At 39.4% G+C, this 23550-nt stretch overlaps 1 non-coding gene across 1 annotated transcript; it reads left to right on the top strand.

Annotated features, from left to right (window-relative positions):
- The first annotated feature begins 1364 nt into the window (after positions 1-1364).
- LOC128108078 (U6 spliceosomal RNA) lies at positions 1365-1466 on the top strand. The gene has a single exon (XR_008217294.1). It is a non-coding gene; the product is annotated as a U6 spliceosomal RNA (small nuclear RNA).
- Positions 1467-23550: the final 22084 nt, after the last annotated feature.

Genomic DNA, 23550 nt, shown 5'->3' with positions numbered 1-23550 from the left:
TGTACATTGGGAGAGTAGGAGGGAGCTTCCCTCTTCTGTGCTTGCTTCATTAAACCTTTTCATGACTGGTTTCTTCTGTCCTTTTATTCTCTGGCTGGTGTGATTGGAGCAGACTCTAGGACCATCAGACCTCTAGGAGGTAGATTCTGAGTAATTATGTGTGGATGTTTCCCCGCCAATGCATACTAAAAAGACACACATTGGTTATTGAAAGAATAAAATTAATTTCTTTATAAGAAACAAATGATTTTATCTATTTACAGTCTTAAATTTCATTTTGACACAATAATGGTATCTGGCAACACTCTTAAAATTCTCCACAGGGATAAGTAGTTTTTTTTTTTTTTTTAAAAATTAATGACAACCACTTTATTGCAAGGTTCAGAAAACTAACTGAAACAGGTTAAGCAATAAGGGGAATTCATTACAATTTCTGATATATCTCATAGACTGGGAATAGGACCAGTCCTCAGTAACAGCTGGAAATGGGAAATTATGTTCTATGTTTCCATTATCTTGTGTTTACTATTTTCTTTGAGACTCATTTAAAGCAATTTCTTTTTCCCTATGTCAATCATATCTGTTCAGTGTTCCAGTTGAAATTCATTCTTTTCAAAGAAACACAATGTTTTCACTTTTTAAAAGGTAGGCCATTAGAATACAAATCTGAAAATTCTTTTAATATCCACATTGGTTGTACCTTTAGTCCAGTGCCAAGTTCTGGGCTCAGCACTCTGTCATCCCTTATTCTCAGCACCCCAGTGAGTTTTGGGTCTCTGATTTGACTGTTGCCCACTCCCAGAAGAGGCTTTTCTGACCAATAATAAGAGCTGCCCCAAGTCTATGAGTATAACCATAAATATTTATATGTCTAAAAACCAAAACATCAGTAGTAGGTTCCTCCACAGTACCTGTGACCTCCCTAGTCACAAGCTTTTGACTAAGTTTATAGTATCAAGCATGTATTGAAACCATATATATATAATGTTATTATATATATAATATATATGTTATTATATAATAATATATAATATATATGTTATTATATAATATATATATATTATTGAACCTGTATACTCTTGCCAGAAAGACCTTAATTAATAGTCCTTTGTCACTTGTCTTTGGAAGATGGCCTCTTGGAATAAGAATACAGTCAGTGGGGGCTGGAGAGATGGCTCAGAGGTTAAGAGCACTGGCTGCTCTTCCAGTGGTCCTGAGTTCAATTCCCAGCAACCACATGGTGGCTCACAACCATCTGTCATGAGATCTGGTACCCTCTTCTGACCTGCAGGCATACATGCAGGCAGAACACTGTATACATAATAAAATAAATCTTAAAAAAAAAAAAGAATACAGTCAGTGATGTGTTCATTTTGGCAGCACATATGATAAAATTGGATTAATGCAGGGAGATTAAGCCTCTGTATAAGGATGAAGTGCAAACTTGTGAAGCATTTCTGTTTGTGTGTGTGTGATCTAGGAACAAAATGATGTAATAGGAAGAATGCTTGGGATCAGGAAGGAGGGAAGGAGGTGAGAAGGCAATGGGAGACAAATACGATCAAGGTGTTGTGTGTGAAAGTGTTGTCTATTATTTCGTACTGTTAATATATACTAACAAAAGTCTTATTATGGTAGAGAGGTGGAGGAAGTGCTGTGGTTCTACCATTATATAAACTGGATCTTTGTGCTGGCCTGGTGACATACTCAGCGTGTGCCTAGCATGTGTGAAGCCTCAGGTTTAATCCCTAGTCCCAACATATAAAAGATCATATATATGTTATATAATTTACCACAAAGATCCTTTACACACACACACACACACACACACACACACACACACACACACACACACATATGTATGTGTATATGAGCATTTCTGTATATATTTACATTGGCATTCAGGATCCTGTAATCCATAGTATGCTACCTCACTTGGCAAGCTTCGTCTCTTGATTTTTCCCCTCTAATTGCAGAATACGCATTAGACACTTTCACTGATTCCTTGAACCCCATCTTGAGTTTTGGCATTTCAGTGCTTTCCTTATTTTGTTACCAATACCTGTTATATTTTTACATTTTGAAATGTTATTAATCTTTCAGGGTCTACAGTTATGGCTGCTTCTTGCAAACCTACTGAAATTGACTAGCATGGACTTTATGCCACCTAATGGAAAATAAACAGCTTTTCTATAATCACTTGAATAAAGTATTTGTTGCAAATAGGACTTTGATGAAGATGTTAAGTGGCTTTGGGTTGAGACATTTATAAAGACAGCACTTTTGAGGACTTCAGATGTAGGCATTAACTTGACATAGACCCATCTTCACTTTACCATGTTTTTTTCTGTTCCTTTTTTAGCCTCTTTACAGGTGCATACCTGCAACACACCCCAATCTTTCACAATTTTCCTTGAATAAGTTCTCTCTCAAGCCTTGGTATGGGCCAATATCACTCATGCTTGCTTGCTTGCTTCCTTCCTTCCTTCATTTCTCTCTCTCTCTTTCTCTTTTTAACTGGATTGCAGGTCTTCTGTGGGCCTTTCTTCCTTTGAATTCTGCACCATCAAGTATGTCTCTTGTAATTTGACTTGTTAAGTGACACCAGGTGACTCAGTAGTAGATATTCTATTACTTTATCACAGCTAGGCAGTATACAACAGAAAAAAAAATGTAGGGAAGGAATCATAGAATGTGCACCAAACAATTCTTTATGTTCCCACCCCCCCCCCTCTTTTTTTATACTTAAAACATTCTATTCTCTGTTAGGTAAGGAACTGTTTTTTTAAAAAAAAGAATTTAACACGGGGTAAGGATCACACCAGTAGCTTGCGTGAGAAAAATATTAAAGGAAAACATTTACAAATAACTTTACTAGTTCTGTTATGGTTTCACTAGCCTGAGGCTGATGTTTTCACCATGAGATAGTGGGTATGTCTTGAATGCTAAAGTACTATCTTAATTTCAGAAGTGTGAAAAGTACCAGTTCTTCATGTTGTTAATTTTAGGAAATGGCTTCCATGATTGAATTCACAGAATCCATGAGACCATCATTCTCTTATAACTGAATTAACTTCTGTAGGACTTGGGCTTTGAGAATGGTCTTTCAGAGGTAATCTTACATTTTCAGTAATTTTATATGATTGACATTTTACCCTTGCTGGAAAAATTTAATCAATAATGTTTATTGGATAGGAGCAAAAAAAAAATCAATTTAATGTATTAAATACAGAATTTTCCCTTTTATTAAACTAAGTTTTAGTAAATGATATGAAATAGTTTATTATATGCTTTATTAAATGTGATAACCTAGTAAGAATGGAAATTCATATTTTATTAGTCAATAGGAGGGAGAGGAATAAGACATTTGCCACAGGGCTTTACTTCATACATTTGTGGAGTGGATTAAAGAGGTATATCAACTTGTGTTTTCTATAGTAGATTCTAGTTCTGAAGTCAACAGGGCAGACTGAGAAAGAGGGGGATTCAGAGGATGGCTAGGACAGATTAAATCACATGAAGCATGAGTTGGAGCGTAGGTAGCTCTCTTGCTACCTCCAGACATTATCAGTACACCTGGTGGCTTAAAAGTGAAGCTGAAATTCGCACCTCCACTTGCTGCTACAGAAGCCATGCACATTGGCCCAGGATTCAGAGAATCTGCAGGAGGATCCAGTGGGGGCGAAAGTTCCACATGTGACTGATGCTCCATTTCAGCTGAGCCAGCCTAATAGAATCACTATGCCTCAGTTGTAATGGTGCCTGATGTCTTAAACTGACCTCCCTAGCCCGGCGGTGGTGGCGCACGCCTTTAATCCCAACAGGAGGCAGAGGCATGCGGATCTCTGTGAGTTCGAGGCCAGCCTGGTCTCCAAAGCCAGTTCCATTCCAGGAAAGGCGCAAAGCTACACAGAGAAACCCTGTCTCGAAAAAACAAAAAACAAAAAAACCCAAAACAATAAAATAAAATAAACTGACCTCCCAGTGTAAAGGTTATGGTTTTGCTTGGTTTCCATCTTTCAAATGTTGCCTAGATTACTTCTTTTTGACTCATAGGAATTTGGAAATGGACAGGGGAGATTTTGGAGGTCTTAGTTGCAATGCAGATGAGCAAACACAGTGCAAATAACATTGCATGTATTCATTTATAAACAACAAACTCCAGCAGTTTCTCTTTCTTCCCTGGAACAAAGACTGAATAGCTTTTCTTCCCCAATATTGTTTTCATCAGATTCTCATCACAGCTTCAGTGCCTGCACCAGATAACATCTCAGGAAGTCTGGTCCAGGTCACCCTTCCTCCAGACACACTGGATATGATCTTAATTGCTAAGGATATTAAGAGTAGATAATAAGATAATAAGGGAAGCAACAGGCATACGATGTGGTAATTGTCAGTCTGGGGCCTGGAAGCTTTAAGAAAGATATTGAGTAATAGGACTTGGAAGCTTACATGTTTTAATTCTTTATCCGTGGTGATATGACGGGTATATTTATTAAGATAATAAAAAGTTCATGTTCAAATTTAAACCCACCTGAGAAGACTGGAAGACCATTTAAGTTGTCATTGTAGTTTGATTATGAATCAGGGTTACATATAAACCATTTGTGGAAAGTGCAAGGATACATGTAACATGCAGGCTGATAAACAAAGAGAACCTTGTGTGGAGTGTAAAAGAATTATAATTCCTACAAACTGCCCTTGGCTCTGAAAGCAATTTACTGAGAAACCTTTTACAGTAGGCCACTTTGGAGCCATTGATAATTAGCTAAACAAAGAATTCAAATTATGCTCAACTGATTTCACCAAATTTCCTTAGGGAGTTGTAATAGTAGATATTTTATATCATGATACTGTTGACTCACTGCCTTCAGCCACAGCATGTAAGCACACAGTACACGACTCATGTATTTGGATTAAACCTTAAGTTTAATATTTCAAGTGGTAGGAAATCAACAGATAATTCCTCAGAAGTAATAATTGTTCTTGAGCCTTACTTGTAAGTATATGGAACTATAACGAATTCTACCAAATATATAGTTACGTTTACACAAAATTACTGAGTGAAAAAGACAGTATTTTTTTATAGTAACAATATAGTTTCATAACCTAACATTTTGTAGGTTTCTGTATATATATCACAAAGAAACTAAAGTACTAGCTCAGCTACTTATTTACAATGGCTCTGAGTTTAGTGACCAGTATTGTTAGGACTCAGGTTTTTCTTAGTCCTGAGAAAAATGTGAACCTTACCTATTTGCAGTGTGTGGCCCATGAGGCTCTTCTGCTTCTACAAACGGGTTTGGGATGTGGGTAAAGTTTCCTTTTCCCAGGTTAGGTTTCTTTGAGAGTCACCTCACACGAGCTGGCAAAATGCACTATAATTAGTAGAATACTGTGAAATGGACAATTTCAGATTAATTACTGGGGTTGATAGTGCTTCAAAGGCTGCTGAAAAAGAAACTCATATCAAAATATTCAAGTAAAATAATGTATCTTATTTGTGATATGCTTTCATTTTATGACATAGGCCTTTGTTTCTTAATTTTACTGAAGACACACATAATCTGATTTTTATTATAGTTGGGCAGTCTGAGAAATGTAAAAACACAAACAGTATCATATTATTGTCTGTTTGACTATTTTGATTACTCACGTTAGATTAAGTTTTAGTTTTGAGTCCTTTGCCTTTTCCAAAATTACTCTGAAAAGCTACATTTGGAGCTGGCGACGTTGCTCACACTGTAAAGGTGCTTGCCACAGTTTGATTTGTAGAACCCAAGTAAAGGTGGAGGGAGGAAGCATGCATGCTGTGGCACCTCTCACAAATATTTTTTAAAACCCCGTATATCAATGTATGATTGCTTTTGGAGTATATAAAAACATCTTCCCACTTTCAACTCCTTTAAAACAGCCATTTATCTGGTTTTATATTCTCTTGTCTGTCAGACTTCTGCTAGTTCTACTTTTATCTGTGTTTCATTGATTTTCCAACATTGTTGTCCACTGATCTCAAATCTTAAATTACTCTCTTTTTCCTGCTCTGGAGTGATGAAGATTGCTAGAAAAGTCCAGGATCGTATATACAGTCATACTTCTGCAAAGGTCCTGTCTGGCCCTACCTGGAATCATGTAACCACAGGTAAAACGGATATCACTGCCAAAATCACTGTTTACGAAGTATGTGCCATTGCCTACAGGCTTTACTCTTTCCCTGCACTCGACAGACTCTGCCCTTTTGCCTCTTAATTCTGTGACTTTTCCCCATATCCACTTTAGATATTTCTACTCATTCTTGCCCAGTGTCAAACTAATCTTCAGGAATGGTCATGCTCAAACAGAGTGTATGATATTTTGAATACCCTATCTTTTTAAACTTTCCCTACAGATGTCTCAGAAAGGTGGTATTTTCAGGTCCTGTCCATTTGAGTTGATCCAGAATTATAGAATAATTTCCATCCTAGTTACCCCCAAAACTCTCCTTGCCAAGTCTATTTAACTTCCTTTTCACAGTGCAGATACTAAACCTGTTGCAACCACCTCAACCAGCAAGGAAGACAAAACACCGAGCTCTTCTTTCTGCCATTTATTCAGGAACCTTGAGCAATCTTCTGACCCCAGGGAAAGTCAGCCCATGCCCTTTATAGCCAGTGGTAACCAACCCCGTAGTGCCATGTGGACAATGCCAATAGGGTCAGACATACGCAAGCAAGCCAGATTCTACGCCCAAGTCAAATAAGGAGTTGTTTATCTCAGAGAACACCCAGAGGCAGAAGCCGGATGCCGGCGCCATCTTTGAGGCGCGGCCGTGCATGGCTCTCTACAAAAACCACTGCTACCTTTGTTAAATTACTTCATTCTAGCCCCTTTTCTTGTAAACAATGACTTAATTACTGGAAATCAAACTATTTTGTCTTTTAGTTTTTGGATGAAAAGTTAGTTAGTGGAGAAAAATTTCATCACTAGAGAAATAATTATGACATTGTGCATTCTCCATTGGTGTGATTTCTGACCCATCCTATTTATTGTCTACAGATCTTGGAAGGAGCCTGTGTAAAGACACCCTTCTCTTTTCTTTGTCATCGTTCAGAATTCTTGTCTTTAGCCTGAGCTCATATGCAAGTCCTTCCTATTGCTTGTAACATACATGTGTTTGTCCTATTTTCTTATTTAACTCGGTCCCATCTATTTAGTAGCCTCTTTAAGAGAGATTGTGTTAAGTAAAAAAAATGACGTCATGAAATTTGCAGGCAAATGGATGGAACTAGAAAATATCATCCTGAGTGAGGTAACCCAGACTCAGAAGGACAAACATGGTATATAGTCACTCATAAGTGGATACTAGATGTAAAGCAAAGGATAACCAGACTACAACCCACAGCTCCAGAGAAGCTAGGAAACAGGGAGGAGCCTAAGAGGGACACATGGATCACCCTGGGAAGAGGAAACAGATGAGCTCTCTCGAATAAATGGGTGGGAGAGGTTTGAGGGGGCAACAGAGGAGGGTAGGGGATGGGGGATGAGAACATAAGGGAATGGGATGGTTAAGCTGGAACATGGACAGAGTGGGAGAGCAATGAAAGAGATATCTTGATAGAGGGAGACATCATGGGGATAGGGAGAAAACTGGTGCTAGGGAAGTTCCCAGGAATCCACAAGGATGATCTCAGCTTAGACTACTAGCAATAGTAGAGAGGGTGCCTGAGCTGACCTACCCCAGTAATTATATTGGTGAATACCCTAACTGTCATTATAGAGCCTTCATTCAGTAACTGATACAAACAGATGAAGAGATCCACAGCCAAGCACCAGGCCAAGCTCCAGAAGTCCAGTCAAAGAGAGTGAGCAGGGATTCCATGAGCAAGGGGCATCAAGATCATGATGGGGAAACTTACAGATACAACTGAATCAAGCTAGTGGGAACTCATAAACTTTAGACCAACAGCTGTGGCGCCTGCATGGGACTGGACTGGCTTACCCCAGTAAGGGAGACAGTTGTGTAGCTTGACCTGCTTATGGGGCCTCCTGGCAGTAGGATCAAGATCCATCCCTTGTGCATGAGCTGGCTTTATGGAGCCCATTACCTACGGTGGGACACCTCGCACAGCCTTGATACAGGGGGAGGGGCTTGGACCTTCCTCCACTGAATGTACCAGGCTCTGCTGACTCCCCATGGGAGGTCTTACCTTGTGGGAGGAGGGAATGGGAGTGGGTTGGAAGGGGAGACTGGTGGGATAGGAGGAGGGAAGAGAGGGGGATCTATGGTTGGTATGTGAAATGAATAAAAAATTTCTTAATTAAAAAATGGCATCACAAAAAAGAATTCTGCAACAAAAAAGAAGGATTTCTTTTGCTTGTGCCATTTTTCATTTGTTCATGGTGTTTAGTCGTAGTAATATTCATTACTCTTTATTATATGTTAATTCAACCCCATAACTCCTTCAACATATTTACCCCATCAGCAGAATTATTCTCCAATTCCAGCTTTGTCACTAATCAGCTTAAATTCGTCAGTGTCTCTCCAACTTCCAAACTCCTTCCTAGGCATGGCTTCCAAGACTCTTGATGCTTGGAGCCTGCTATCTAGTTTAGCTTCTCTTCTGAATACTTGAAAACTGAAATCCTGCATTCTAGCCAGAAAGAGCCACTGTCACCAATGTTTGATTTCTCTTGATCTCAAACTCCTCCCCCCCCCCAAGAAAATTTAGTTCTCTTTGATTTTTCTATTTGCAAATCTTAACTTACATGTAACTGCTCTCTGGAGGACGTATTGTCTTTTTCCTTGCTCATCTATGCCCCATCTACATGTTTTTCAGCTCACAGGGTGTTGTTTCTCTATCTTATTTACTCTTCTATTTGCCTGTTTAGTAGTCTGCATGTCTATTATATAATAATCATAGGTGGGCATGTATGTCAATATTTCAAAAGCTTATTCTTAGTCAGTAAAGTGATTGAGTCTTTTGTGCTGTAGGCAGAGTTTTCTATCCTGACTGCCTGCTCCAAAATAACCACAAAGTGGCTTAATGTTAATTACAAATGCTCAGTTGATAGCTCAGGCTTGTTACTACCTAAGTCTTGCATTTAAATTAACCCATATTTCTTATCTATGCTTTGCCACATGACTCATGGCTTGTTACCTCATTTTGTACATGTCCTGATTTTGGAGGCTGGCTGATAGCTCTCCTGACTTCACCCTTCTTCCTCCCAGCATCATCTGTGTCTGGCTGTCTCACTTATACTTCCTGCCTGGCTACTGGCTTGTCAACTTTTTATTAACCAATGAGAGCAATACATAGTCACAGTGTACAGAAGGATTATTCCACAGAAAACTGCTAAATGAAACTGTAAATTTCTCAAAGAATTCTATAGATCAGTAGTGGTTCTCAACCTTCAGGTCACGACCCCTTTGGGGGTGGTCAAACAACCCATTCACAGGGATCACCCTAAGACCATTGGAAAACACAGGTATTTACATTGTGATTTTACACTAGCACAATTACAGATATGAAGTAACAACAAAAATAATTTTATGATTGGGGTCATGACACCTTGAGGAAGTGTATTAAAAGTTCACAGAGTTAGGAAGGTTGAGAACCACTGCTACAGGTTTCATAGTTATAAGCAAAGGGCTTTTTTCTTGGGTGTTCTGAGTCACTGTCTTGCCCTGTAACCCTCTATAGCTTCAGATTCATGACAGTACTCCTGCAGAGCCTCCTGGGAGATGAAATTACAACGTGCTGTACCACATCTGACAAATATAAGAAACTTAAAGGGCAGGGATGTTTTCTTCAAACTAGGCAGTTAAGCAAGAAACTTTATGAAATAGTAGTATCCTGGCAGATTTCCATGTATCTGTTTGTCCATAATTTCTCTTCTATGCTGGCGATTTATAGCAGAATCTACATCACCATGGTTTATAATCCTTATGAATAACAGCATCCAAATTTTCCCTTCCTAAATACCTCCAACCATCAATATCTACTTCTTATGCACTTCTACTTAGCTTGTTTATGAGGGTACTTGGCTAATATTACTCTCTGTTTGATAATAATACATTATAGGTCAGATAGAATAATGAGTATATTAACAATGTTTCTTATTTGACCTTATCCCAAAGTAGGTATGGATATAACATCCTGTAGAATATGAATGATAGATAGTTTTGGTTCAGAAAGTTTAGAAAATATCTCTTCAAGTCACTTTACAGAACCAATTACTTATTTAGCCAGACCTTTCATGAGAAGTTTCAGGAGAAAGAGTAAAAGTAGAAAAAAATGTAATTTTAATGAATCTCTTTCCTTTCTTAAACTTTCTTTTTGTTTATTCTTTGTGTCTTTCACATCATGCATCTCGATCCCATTCATCTCCCTGTCCCTTCATAACCACCCTCTGCACTTGCCACTTCCTTCAAAAATAAAATAAAATAAAATTGAAGAGAAGAAAGGAAAAATCAGTCTTGTCATGGAAGCTCTAGTGTGACACAGTGAGTCACACAGTAAACACTTTTGTCCATATATATATCTTACTTGCAAGTGTTCATTGCAAAACGTCATTGGTCTGATACAATGCCTTTGTTTTCTGCTACACTATCAATGCTGGGCCCTCACTGGGACACCTCTTGGTTATCCTGTTGTTGCCCTGTGGTGATATTTTGTGTATAATCTAACAAATAAAGCTTGTCTGACAATCAGAGGGCAAAGCCAGCCACTAGTTAGCTATAGAGGCCAGGCAGTGGTGGCTCACACCTTTAATCCCAGCCCTCGGGATCTCATGCCTTTAATACCATCACTAGGGAAGTTGAGACAGGAAGTGATATGGCTGGGGGGAGAAAGGAATATAAGGTGGGAGGAGAAAGGAGATCAGTCTTTTTGGCTGAGGAATTGGTAAGGTGAGAGGTGGATGTGGCTTGTTCCTTTATCTCTCCGATCTTTCAGCATTTACCCTGATATCTGGCTCTGGGTTTTTATTAAAACCATTTAGGATTCGTGCTACATTGCCTGTGCTGTGGAGATCCTGCACCTTTGGGTCTGCAGGACTGGTTCCTTCACCTGCTCCAGCAGGCCATAGATGGGGTGGATGTTGGGATGGGCCTACTCATAGCTCTGGTTCTGGTGCTGCGTGGTTGCAGGGTTGGTCAGCTGGTCAGTTCTCCCCTGCCTTCACCTCCAGGAGGAGCGCTCTAGCATCGCCCTGGCTAGTTCACCCATTGCAGCAATGGGCAAGGGGCGGGGCCAGTTCTGCTTTCACACCCTCAAGGTAGGCTCTCCCACACTTACACCTTCAGGGCCAGCTCTACTGTATCGCTCAGTCATGGAATAGGGGTCACTCTCCTGAGCGCTGCTGCTGGTGAATGGCAGGGACAGCTGTCTCACTCTTATGACTTCAGGGCCAGCTCTCTCACCTGCCATGGGTGGAGGGCCATCTCTACCTGCCCACATAACCATATGGCAGATGAGGGGCCTGCTCTCCCGAATGCTGCAGCCACTGAGGGCCAGCGGCAGCTCTCTCTTACGACCACAGGGCCAGCTCTTCCACCCACCTCAGCTGTAGAGGGGTGAGGCTGGGTAGGGCAGGGTCAGATCTCTCATGCTCACATCCCTTGGCCTGGCTCACCCACGTCCTGTCAACAGGCTCAGCTCTGCTGTGCTGCCTAGTTGAGGTGCAGGACCCGCTCTCGAGTGTCGTAGCTGGCAAAGAGGAGGGTCAGCTTCCTTGCCAGTTGGAGGTGGTAGAGGTGAGAAAGGAGGGCAACTTTTCCCCATCCTCACCCCCACATTGCAGACAAGGGAAGCGTTATCAGCTATGCCTCTATCATGACCTCAGTGCTCGTTCACCCATGCCCCTGTCTACTGGGTCAACTCTTCTGTGCTGGCCAGGTGAGGCACAGGGTCTGCTCTCCCTAGTGGTGCAGCTGGTGAGGGCTTGGGTCAGGTCCCCCACCTGTTGCAGGTGGCAAGGGGTAAGGGGAAGAGGGCATCTTTCCCTCGCCCATGGCAGACGAGTATGGCATTATCTGCTCTCTCATTCTTTTTTTTTTTTTTTTAAAGATTTATTTATTTATTATGTATACAGTGTCCCACCTGCATGTACACATGCAGGCCAGAAGAGGGCACCAGATCTCATTACGGATGGTTGTGAGCCACCATGTGGTTGCTGGGAATTGAACTCAGGACCTCTGGAAGAGGAGCCAGTGCTCTTAACCTCTGAGCCATCTCTCCAGTCCTACTCTCTCATTCTTATGCCCTCAGGACCAGCTCGTCCATGCCCGGTGTGAACAGGGTCAGCTTTATTGTGCTGTCCAGGTGATGTGTGGACCCTCTTTCCTCAGTGCTTCAGTTGGTGAGAGGCAGGACAAGTTCTCCCTAGTGTTGCAGCCAGTAAGTGGGGCGGGGCCAACTCTGTGCAGCCCTATCCTCTCAGCCTTTGGTGGTATCAGGAGCCATGGACATCAACACAGACCATGGCTGCATCAGGACCATGAACCCAGACCTGGGCCCCAGCAGCCCAGGTCTAGACATCACTATGGACTTGGGTGAATATTAAGCCACCCACTTCAGCCCGCTCCTCACCACTTTCGAACCTCCTCAGATATGCCTCTGTCCACAGGAAATGAACCATCTGTCTCTCTGTCTCTCCCATACCACATTATACATTTTTTTTTCACCATAATAGTGCCCATCTGCCAGGCATTGGGGCAGGCCCATGTTTTTTACTACAAGCCCGAGGCAAACCACTCTGGGGCTGCCTGTGGGTCTCCTTGTCCTGTTCAGTCTGTCATGGCGCTGGGCAGGACAATGCTTCCTCCTCAGAGCCAAATCCCTTTCTTTATCTGTCTCATTTTTGCTCCTCAAGTAGCCTAATTTTCTTCAAGTTTTATTTTCATTTGATGGCTGTTGACATGTGTTCTGAGGTAAGCTTGGCTTTTTGATCAAAAGAACTTATTTGTAGCTTTTGTATTATCCTCTCTTCTCTCCTTACTACACTTATGTAGTCCATGTTTCTAATAACTTTTCATGGAAACAGAATTATAACAAGTGTAAGCAAACAAGAAATAATTGTTAGAAAAATAAAATCAGCATCAGCTATTGATCCATTTTCAGTGTATTCACTCTAACAGCATTTGGTGACCACAAATTTGGACTCAAATATTGACAACCAGTGGGATTTTATTGTAGGATATGTTCTTTCTAGGCTAGGTCCCTCGTTCTTCATTTGTGAGCATCTCAAAGATTACAGTTCACCTGCGGAGTATATAAAGATAGATACAATTTCCTTTTCCATGTTGGAAACTAGTAAGGTTAACAATAGCTACCTCAGTTTTTAATGACAGGGTGCAAGCTCCTTCAGGTCAAAGGTCATTACTCATCATCATCCTCTTTCCTGCATATGTGCATTTATATATGGTCATTTTCAGCAAAAGTATGTGAGTTTTAAATGGCTGGGAAGGGTCCCAGATTTCCTGACCTCTTGTTTAACTTTCTTTTCATGGTACTCTTTTGCTTTATTAACAGGGCATTACCCACTGGAAGTGGTCTCTGCATTAAATCTGACTTACTACTTGTAGCCTTGGGCAACAAATGATTGAACAATAGCCTTTCTAAATAGGTATGGGGTTAGAGTGGGAAGGGCACTTTGCATTAATCACATCTCAAACTTTTGTTTATGGCTGCCCTAGTTGATTCTTGGCTCTTCTCATTCTTAACAAAATTCAGGTCATTACCAAGATATGGGTTGTAACCAGCACAGTTGATAGCAGGCCAAACTTGTGCTAGCTAATGAATTTTTGCTGCCACCATGTATTAGTTTCAGCAACTAACCATGGCCAAGATTCATATTGCCTTCAGGGAAGTATGTGAGGTGTTGCAATGGAAAGGGGCAAAGGGGGATATGGAGTGTAAGGGGGAACGTTTCAGTGAGTGAGGAGCATATATACAAACCACTGTGTTACAGAGCAGAACAAGTCATCAGGAACTTACACGGACATGTTAAAGGGGCTGACCACCTGAAAACCAGTGAGCATTGGTAATGGCTGTCAGACCAGATACCTAAGTGCAGGCATTTATTATATTTCATTCACACGAATATAAGGTGGTTTCTTAATTATCCAACTGTTCTTGTGCATAAAATATACATATTGATTTAATCTAATTTATGAATTGATGATTGAACATTTGTATAATTGATATGGCAATTTTTTATTTTTCTATGTACATGTTAAATCAACCCCATATATATATAATATATATATTTTCATGGTTTTTCGAGACAGGGTTTCTATGTAGCTTTGCACCTTTCCTGGAACTCGCTTTGTAGACCAGGCTGGCCTCGAACTCACAGAGATCCGCCTGCCTCTGCCTCCCGAGTGCTGGGATTAAAGGTGTGCGCCACCAACACCTGGCTTGTTTTTAATATCTTAGTACCTACATATTTATCTTTATAGTATAGAAGAAGTGCATTTTGACAAAACAATATTTCAGCTTCTTGAAAAAGATAAACTTGGGATAAAAACCTTGATTTTCTAAAGTTCAAATAGAACCCAGTTTGCCAACAGTTTTCTAAATATTTTTGTGAAGGTTTCAAGAAGTTATTGAAATGTTTGATACCACTACAGGTTTAGTGTATTCACTAGTATATGGAGTACATGTAGGTTGTTCATGACTGGGGTTATGATATGAGGATTTCAAAGAAGATAAAATTGATTACATTGTTTTTCCAAACATAATATGCCATGCACAGAAGAACACTTTGATTCAGTATTCCAATTATTGTCTTAATATCATTTTGTGATATGATAGCTATTGAAATTTGAGTGGTTTAAGATATTCTTTTTTGCAGTTTAGATTTTTTTCCTTTATTGAAAATGATTATTTTCTTATACAATATATCTTGATTACACCTTCTCCTCCCGGCTGTTACCCACCTCCTTTCCTATCTGGATCCACTCCCTATCTGTCTCACTAAAAGAACAGGCCTCTTAGAGATAACAACAAAATGTAACAAAATAAAACATAATAAGATAAAATCCATCGTATTGAAGTTGGGGCAAGACACCCCAACAGAAGGAAAAGAGACCCAAGAGTAGTTACAAGAATCAGAGACCCACTATTTGCACACTCAGTAGGTCCCATTAAAAGACTAAGCTGAAAGCTCTAATATGTTTGCAGAGGACCTGGCCCAGACCAGTGCAGGCCCTGTGCTTGGTGGTTTAGTCTCTGAGCTTATGTGAGCCTTTCACAGTTGATTTAGAGGGCCTTGTTCTCCTGGTGTCCCCCATCCCATCTGGCTGTTATACTTCTTTTGCCTTGTCCTCTGCCTCTTCTTTCATGGGGGTTTCCTGAGCTCTGGGGGGAGGGATTTGATAGAGACATCTTATTTAGAGCTGTATGTTCCAAGTCCTCTCTTTCTCTGTATAATGTCTTTGCTCCCATCTGGTGCAGGAGAAAGCCTTTCTGATGATGTAAGGTACTGATCTGTGAGTGTAGCAGAATATCATTAGGAGTTATTTTATCACTACTGTTTTCTTTTGGATTGTATGGTGTTTTTCCTCAGTCTCTGGACTATCTAGTCTCTGGTTCTTGGTCACCCGAGAAATATTGGGTGTGTGGTCCATCTGGTGGAGTGGGCCTTACGTCAAATTAGACATTGGTTGGTTACTCCCACAAGCTTTGTGCCGCCATTGCCCTAGCATATTCTGCCGGTAGGACAGCAGTTTAGATCAACTGGCAGTAAAGCCATTGCTAAAGACAACACCCCCACAATTCACTGAACAGGGTGAGGTTGGACCTGGTGCATACACACACACACACACACACACACACACACACACACACACACACACACACACACATACACACACACATACATACACACAGTCTTCACTCCTGCATGCTCATATCTTTGGTAAGGAAAGCTACTCTGCAGGCTACCAGAAGAAAGCTGTAAACACCAATCTAACTGCAATGACTTTGAGTGGTTTAAAATTCTGATCGTGTTCATTTGTGTCATTATTCTCTCTTTGCACAGTTAACTTATGATTACTAACCATTCTGTTAGCGCTTAAAGAAGTGGTTCTCAACCTGTGGGTCATGACCCCCAACAGAGGTCGTACATCGGATATCCTGCATATCATATATTTACATTAAGATTCATAACAGTAGAGAAGTTATGAAGTAGCAATGAAATTATTTCATTGTTAGGAGTCACCACAACATGAGGAACTATATTAAAGGGTCACAGCATTAGGAAGGTTGAGAACCACTGTTTTAAAGGAACTGAAATATTTTCTTTGATCACAACACTAGAATGTGAGAATAAACAAGGAGTATTGCAATGGCAAAAAAAAAAATCACAATGCTTCTCCATTGCAAGAAATTATAAGGCTACTCCATTGTAAGAAATTACAGTGCCATCCCACTGCAAGAAGAGACTTCACTCCTGTAGACTATTATTCATGGTACTGAAGGTAGTCTGCATGCTACCAAAGGAAAAAGGTAAACGCTAACCCAACTACAAAACCTTCCATCTCCAAGAGTGATCTGCCTACAAGATAAGCTAGTGCAGTCATGGCACAAAGCTTGGGGAAGTAACCAATCAATATCTGATTTGAATTAAAGCTGACTCCGTGAGATGAAATGTATACCCAATGCTGCTTGGGTGGCCAAGATCCTGAGGCTAGACTCTAAGACTAGATAGGGCAAGGACCTAGGGGAAAAACCAGGAACTACTGTTTCACTAAGAGGATGTAGCAAAAAAAAAAAAAAAATGACTCCTACTAACATTCTGCTATACTCATAGATCTGTGCCTTGCTCAGCCATCATCAGAGAAGCTTCTTCCTAAGCAAATGGGAACAAATAGACCTACAGCCAGACAATATACACAGAGTGAGAAACTTTGAAACATTCAACCCTAAAAGGGATGTCTTCATCAAATCCCTCCCCTCAGGGCTCAGGGAAGTCTGTGGAAGAGGAAGCAGAGACACTGTTAGAGCCAGAGGGGATGGAGGACACCAAGGAATCAAGATATTCTAGATACAACAGGGCAGGTACTCATATGAACTCACAGAGATTGAGGCAGCATGCAAAGGGCCTGCAGTGGGAGGCATCAGATGGGGCCGTAGAGTTGAAAGGTGATGTGGGCACAAGCCCCATTCCTACCCTTGAAGTTATCTCCAATTGATAACCGCTTGCAAATGAAAATTTCATTTTCTCTAAGGGAGTGTCACTGGGGAAATAAACCACTCTCAAAGGTAGTCTTCATGGTCAGTAGTAGATGGCCAACACAAAACAAATCATCAGCATCTTTGGAGTTTTTTTTGTCTCATAATATGAAGTCAGGGCATTTCTTTTTTCTATCTTACAGGTCTTTTGTGTATATGTTTGGGGTTTTTAAGGGATTTCTCTGTGTGTGAATGCGTGTCTCTGTATTGTGTTTCTTGTGCTTTATCCTTGGCTCTTTTTCTTGTTTGGTTGTCTTGGTATATTCTGATTTATTTGTTTTTGATTTATCTTATTATATTATTTCTTAGATGCCCATTTGTTTTCAAGGAGAGATGGAAAAGGTATGGATCTAGATGTAAGGGGAAGTAGGGAGAAACTGGGAAGAGTTGGGAAGGAAAACTGTAATCAGGACATATTGTATGAAAATAAAACCTTTTTTCAATAAAAGAAAAGAATCAAACAAAATGCCAGTCCATTTTAAGAAATCACAGTGCCAATCATATAAAAAAATCACTGCCTCCAGATTGCAAAGGAAATCTCAGTGCTAGTACATTCTAAGTTTCACACTTTAGAAACAGTGTAGAAAATATGTTAAGAAAACATGGAAAAACAAATATACAAGTCCTTCAATTTGTAATTACCCTTTCTTATGGGGAAATCAGTATAATCTGTCTAACTCTTAATATCCATAGGTCCCCTATGTTTATGAAAGTCACTACATTGGATCAAATAAATCTGCATTTTTATATAAAACAAAGTTTCCTAGTACAAGGGCATTGTTCTGTACCTAGGAACATATTTAAAATTGCTAGTTTCATTTTAACAGTTTATCATTAATTTATAACATGGTTCAATTCTTAATTGTAAGGTTTGTTCACATATTTGTTGTTTGTAACTTTGTCTTTCTACTGTCTTGTGTTTTTATTGTTAAAAGCAAAAAACAAAGGATGACTTCCACTTTCCCCATGTCCTCGTGTTTCACTGCTGCTCACTGGAGATGTGCTGCTGGCTAAACTAGACAAGTAGATGTACGACAGGTCAGAGTAGGAGGCCAGTATATGACAGCTTCAGAAAGGCCAAGAATAGAATGACACCTATTACAGGTAAATCATTACCTAGCATCCTTCCTACCAGGCATTTGTTCAACAGGAGGTCTTACTTAGAACTCAGATGGCAAGACTTCCAGGTTCCTGGGTGAGAGTGAGAAATGGGATGAAATAATAATGATGATGCTTTAAAAAGTAATCTCTGTAAGGTTTTGATTTCAACTGAAGCAAACAGGAATTTATTTTACTTTCACACTGTAGATTTTCAAGTGGAGAAGGAACAGAAAAAGGGGACAGCTATCCACTAAAGATAGATTAATTTCTCTATCTGTTTATTGAAGCTCTAGCTGTAAACTTATCCAAATTTTCTAAAATTTTCCTCAATCTGTTGTTATGTGTTGCTTTTATGGCATGACCAGTCAATGGCACCCTCTGATGACATTTTACACTTTATAACCCCTAAACAACAGAAAATTCCTGTACTTGATTTTTAGACTTTGCGGCATTATTTAATATGAGTACTTGTAATAGTGCCTGCAGTTCTATTCTCCCACATTCATACATAATTTACATTTAAATAGGCAAGATGGCCACCCAGGGATTCCTGGCACAAGTACAGTGCCACCTGCATGAAGGGAAATACAAGGTTTTATGAGACAAACCACACCAGTTATAGCCAGAAACGTACACAATGTATAACACTAAGTCAAAGAATAAGACTCAAAAGATTAGGGAAAACTACAGGGTCATACTGTTAAGTATAGATCATTTCCTAGAAGCTATATTTAAATGTACAAATTTTATATAAAGTGATAGAAATATTTTTCCAAGCTTCCAAAATGCTTTCCCCCAAAGCTATGTATTAGAAGAGAAGGGATGACTCAAGAAAAATATGCTTTTCTTCACAAAAACATTAAGTTGTCTTAGTATTGTGGATCTTTAGGTAGAATGGTTGTTTGGAATAATGTCATTCAAGAATAATTTTTGTTGCTGTGATAAAATACTCTGACAAGAGGAGTTATCAGCTATACAGGATACATCTATATTTTGCACCATCCTCAAGGCTCAGGTACCATCTCAGAGGAGTGGTGGAAAGATCGTAAGAGCCAGAGATCAGGGAAGGCCAGAAAAAAACTGTCTTTTGTACACATGAACTCTCAGCAGCTGTGGTTGCCTGTACATGACTTATGCAAGATGAAGTCAGTCAAGATTTTAGTGTGGACGGGAAGGGGCTCATGACCCCCCCCCAAAAAAAAAACCCAGAGGAACTGTGGAGAGTTGGTGGCTTCTAGGGGGAGGGAAAGTCAGTTTTCTTCAAGGGCTTGGCTCCTGGTAGGTCAATCATGCTCTGGTGGATGCCCCACACCCAGGAATATATGAACAGCACAAAATGGATCTGGTGAGTTACTAAAAAAAAAAGTGACACTGAGTCAGGGGATGGGAAGATGGAAGAAAGGGAGTTCTGAAAAGAGTTGGAGGAGGAGTGGAAGGAAAATGTGATGAAAATACTTTGAATGAATTTTTCAAATCATGATTTCTGGGTGAAGTGTGGGTATATATCTGTGGTCTGGAAAAATTCTTTAGCAAATTTATAAGGCTATGCCTTGTTGTGTTTAGATGCCTCCTAAATAATATAGTGAGTTTCAGCTTTGCTTTTTTAAAAATAAAATAATACCAAAGTAAGAAATTCTAAAAATGGTAATCTATAAATGTTTGTGGTGGACATATACTAAGAAATTTTGTCTTCAATCTATAATTTTGCAGGCAGTACACTATGTGTATTCCACTGAATATAAATAACATTTTTCCTTCATCTGCAATACAAATCTTTAAAGGTCTATTTCAGAAGAATGCCTAGGAGATTTAAGAATATTTTCTGTTGAGGTTTTGAGAAATGTAGTACATTTTCATATACAGTTCCATCATAATTGCTTTGGTTCTGGGATCTTGATTGCTTATTTTCCCACTGTCTTCCTGGCCCTGAACATTTTCATTATGCTTTGGATAAATCTTTATCTCCAAAGAATTACCAGATTAGATAAAATGTTATCTTTTCCACTGTGACACGTTACTCACTGCATCATCCTTGGAGCTTTTCTAGTTTGTTCCTCAGAGGTATTCAAATACCTAGAAGAATGACTCTAGGTACTAATGAGTCCTTGGTAAATAAGATGGCACACCTCTAAGCTAACATTTTTTTTTATGTTTACTGAGTCCAGCATAGTCTAACTAACAGGATAATACATGCATTCCATCACATAGGAAGAGATTGTCATAACAGTCCTCTCTTTTACCTCAGAGTCCTTCCATTTAAGAAAATAATTGAGACATTCTTTATAAATACTGACTCTGTTTCTAGAAGTACATGCATGTAAAGCTTCGTAGAATTCTCTTGTACATCCTGAATGGGTTTTCCTTCACTGATTCCATGGAAGTCCAGGCCCTCACTCCTACACCAATTAAGAGTTCGGTGTCGACTTTATGAATATACTTTGTTTTAAAACATAGCTCCCTAGAGTTGTCAGAGCAATAACAATTTAAACAGTAAAAACGTTTAACATATACTGAGTTAAATACAAAGTTTTATGCTTTTTATACACTATCTCATTTAATTCTTGCAAAAATCTGTTGAAGTATTATTATCAACCTTTTAAAATGAAGAAAATAAACTTAAAAGGCTGAATGGTGACTTCAAGTTTCCACAACAAGTAAATGGCAGGGCTAAGGATTCAAACCCAGACCTAAGACTGGCTCACTTCCAAGACTTTGCTCTTAAGAAGTATGCTGAGACACCAGCCTTAGGCTAAACAATTTTTAATTACTCATATATCTTAATTATAGAAAGCTTAGAGTCTCCTTCCTTGATTTCAAAATAAAATGTGATAATTATAGCTAATGTGTATTAAGTCCTTACTACAGAACCAGACATTGTTTGTAGTTACTTACAGGCATCATCCAATTTCAATCACACAGCTTTTAAGTTACGGACTTTCAAGTCTTATGAAAGTTGACAAATGAGGAAAGTGAGTCTTAAAGGTATTAAATCACTTGCAAATTCAGTAACTTATAATTCAGAGACGTCCCTGACTGTTGTAAGTATGTGAGTATATTCATATTTTTGCACACTAAAGGATTCCTGAGGGGAGAGGGGGTGGAATCTAGGTTTGAGGGCAAGCCTGAGTAAAGAAAGCAAGGATGAGTAAAATGATTATTATGAAACTTTGGAGAGAATTGGAAAATGGAACAGGCCTTAAATTCAATTAAAATTGGGTTTGTGGGGCTGGAGAGATGGTTCAGTGGTTAAGAGCACTGACTGCTCTTCCAGAGGGTCCATGTTTGATTCCTAGTACCCAGATGGTGGCTCATAACCATCTGTAACCCTGACTGCAGGGGTTCCAATGCCCTGTTCTGGATGCTAAGGGCACTGCATGCATGTGGTACATATATGTGCAGGCAAAACACGCATAAACATAAAGAAAAAATTGGTTGGTTTACTCCAATAACAATCATGTCCCAATTGTGCCAATGGGCATATCTTGCATGGTAGATTATTATTATAGCTCATAGGGTTCACAGATAGGTATCATTGATGATTACTTTTCTCTCACGGTAGCGTGCATTGCATCTTTCAGCACTCTGAAAATTATCCAGTAGAGATGAAACTTCCAGTTGAGTACTAGTTAGATTTCTCCATGTTCTATGATTCAAGTACGTGGTGTCCTCAGCAAGCGCCATTTTACCTATAGCATTGGCAATAGCCTGTAGTATTTGGAGGGGTCTATGGAAACCCATTGGCTAGCATCTCCAAAAGTAATAACTCATTCATGGTACTGGGTTTTTGGTTGTTGTTGTTGTTTTTTGATAGTGTATGGTGTATAGTTGGGGTATTTCTTCCCTACTACAGGGCAACTGCGTTTTAGTTTTATATATGTATATGTTACATATTATGATGCTTCTATAGTAGTGGGTTTCCATTTGACTTTATTAAAAGTATATACCTTTTTGAAACAATAAAACTGTCATATTCAAGAAAGTGATAATACTTCACACCATGATTTTATAAAAATACCAAGTTGGATTTTACTTCTCTCTACACTCAGTGTAATGGAATTTACCAGAAACAGATTGTGTAATGAACTAGGTAGGAGGGGTAGGAGAGACAGCTATCAGATTAAGCCAGACTTCCAGAAGGGAATACTCATAACAAGGTAAGACTATTTGCACATGAAGTCATCTTCAGGAGTGTGTGTGTGTGTGTGTGTGTGTGTGTGTGTGTGTGTGTGTGTATCTGTCTGTCTGTGTCCATGTGTCTGTCTATATTTCATTTGCCAAACTACTGAATATTAGAAAAACTGAATCAGAGCTCATCAGGCATTGAATATAAAAGCTAGTTAGCAAAGGTATAGGAAAATTGGAAATTAGAGAAAATATTAAAGCAAAAAACAAAAATTTTCATTATTTCTCCTTAACTTAAAACAAGATACAACAATTCTTCAGGCTGTCAATTCCTTATAGTTTTAGGAACATGGTGCCCAATAGTTGTAGAAATCCAATAATGCTTCATTTTGGCTATCTGATACCGTTATTGTTAGCAAAATCTTAGATTCTGTAGTATGCTTTCCAGACTGTCTTATTGGTCCTTATGTGTCATACTTTTAGTACTGAACAGATATTGTAATACACATTCAGTTAATTTAGTAGTTTAGAAGGTCATGGCCCTACTGCAAATTTCGTGACATTTCAATCCCAGACAAATAAAACACGCAGGAGAGTATTTTTTCATGAATTCTCTAAGCAGAGAGGGTTATCAAGTTCATTTACATGTTTACTAAGGCTGACAGTCATCCTGACTTGTTTGAGGATAACTGTTTTTATGTGACCTGGACTCTGTGTCTGATGGTCAGTTGTCAGTAAAACAGCAAGCAACCTCACTCATCATTATCACATACTCAGTGGATCTGCTTTCCATCACTCAAGTTTGCCATTTAGTCACTGTTTGGGGGCATCACTTCTAAACATGAATGTGGCACTAGAGGCAGCAACAATCATGAAAATCTGGCTTGGGTATAATGATGAAGTGCATGAATAGAGATGGAAGTTGTAAAATATTATGAAACTGTTACATCTGGTGTGTGAGAGGAAGAAATTATTTGTAAAAACCCATAAACTTTTAGCGAGAATATCTGTTACATACTAAATGGCACTAATGAGTTGTTCTAAAAGAATCTAGGTTACTAGAGTATGTGTGTGTGTTTGTATATATATACACACTCTTGCTATGTTAACA

Source organism: Peromyscus californicus, unplaced genomic scaffold (assembly GCF_007827085.1).
Source record: "Peromyscus californicus insignis strain IS unplaced genomic scaffold, ASM782708v3 Scaffold_12__1_contigs__length_115047231, whole genome shotgun sequence".
In the NCBI taxonomy this organism is placed as follows: domain Eukaryota; kingdom Metazoa; phylum Chordata; class Mammalia; order Rodentia; family Cricetidae; genus Peromyscus; species Peromyscus californicus.
This window is presented reverse-complemented; position numbering and strand designations above follow the sequence as displayed.